The 1,280-nt window shown below is 42.1% G+C and overlaps 1 protein-coding gene across 1 annotated transcript in view; it reads right to left on the reverse strand.

The window, feature by feature from the left end:
* Nucleotides 1-1,280, reverse strand: part of LOC119591196 — a gene marked incomplete at its 5' end in the record, with an annotated part of 7,320 nt that overhangs the window by 3,155 nt on the left and 2,885 nt on the right.

Below are 1,280 nucleotides of genomic sequence, written 5' to 3' on the forward strand. Positions count from 1 at the left end.
CTCACTGTTTTACCACTGTATGTATGTATACTTTCCCATACATTCTACCACTGTTACCGTGATATACATGCTTGTGTCCACCCACACTAATCTGAACACCTTAACTGCCAGTGTTTTCGACCGCTGTTGTGCCGGGCCTGGTGAGGGGGGCGGGGTGCGAGTCAGGGAGCCAGCTCTCTCAGTCGTCAGGTACTTTCGTCTTCTCAAGTCGTTTATTGATAGACATTTTCCAAAGGGAATGTCAGAGTCGTCATAAGGATAAGGAAGCGACTGACCAGAGATAGTGATAACCGAAGTTAATGGCGTCAGTGACAAAGGGGAGCGGTGAACAGGTATTTGTGAGAATCAGAAACAGCTTAGGGAGAGGTTAAGACTATAACCAAACGGTAGCTTTGACAACCACACGAAGGCTGACTAATTGAACCTCGCAAACCGCATGAGGCTGGGTTCTTTAGTCTCGGTTAAAACAGCCGTGCGTTCTCACCTTCCTTGTGTTGGTTGGGCACACCTTTCACATGGGTTTATTGGTTGTTATAGTTTTTTATACATGGTATACCTGTTTCCCCCAGTCTATGCTCGTCCCAATCATGAACGATGCCCCGTCCCGTTTTCTGCACACTTATTCATGTATTGTAAGCAATTCCTTTAACAAATGGCCACCTTAATGCATGTGCGTGTACTGAATGGTTTGCTGTATCTTGATTGATAATATATGCCCAATGATTAGGAAGTAATTAACGTTAATGTTCATCCAATCAAATGGGAGAAGTATTGAAGAAAAGTTCGTAGCAATTCACACTAATTGCGTTGCCCTAATAACCTCCGTTAAGACAAACTTCAATTTGTGAGACACGAATTTCACTTCGTAGTGCAGTTATTTATTTCCCAACACCTTCTTTTCACTTTTATCCCATCACTATAATGCCAGACAGATTAGCAGCATTTAATTTACACTATTTGTTATGTTCAGTAATAAGCTTAAATGTTATTGCATCTATGAACCTCAGAGCCTGCCTCTTGTGTGCATCAAGGTTGCTTCTGATTTTTAACCCACCGAACGAGGGAATGTCTTAAGTAAGATTTTTCTCTTTTTACATCCGTCATGTTGATAATTTAGTGGCTACGTTTATTCAGTCTAGCGTGTACCTACATATTCCTGGACATCCAGTCACAGTTCCAATGAACCATGGAAAGGCACTCGTTCAGGAAATGTGAAAGTGGGCGCAGGGACAAACCTCACTGCAATTTCACCCTAGACTTAATATAGAAAGTGAATATGT

Source organism: Penaeus monodon, chromosome 28, assembly GCF_015228065.2.
Source record: "Penaeus monodon isolate SGIC_2016 chromosome 28, NSTDA_Pmon_1, whole genome shotgun sequence".
Classification (NCBI taxonomy): Eukaryota; Metazoa; Arthropoda; class Malacostraca; order Decapoda; family Penaeidae; genus Penaeus; species Penaeus monodon.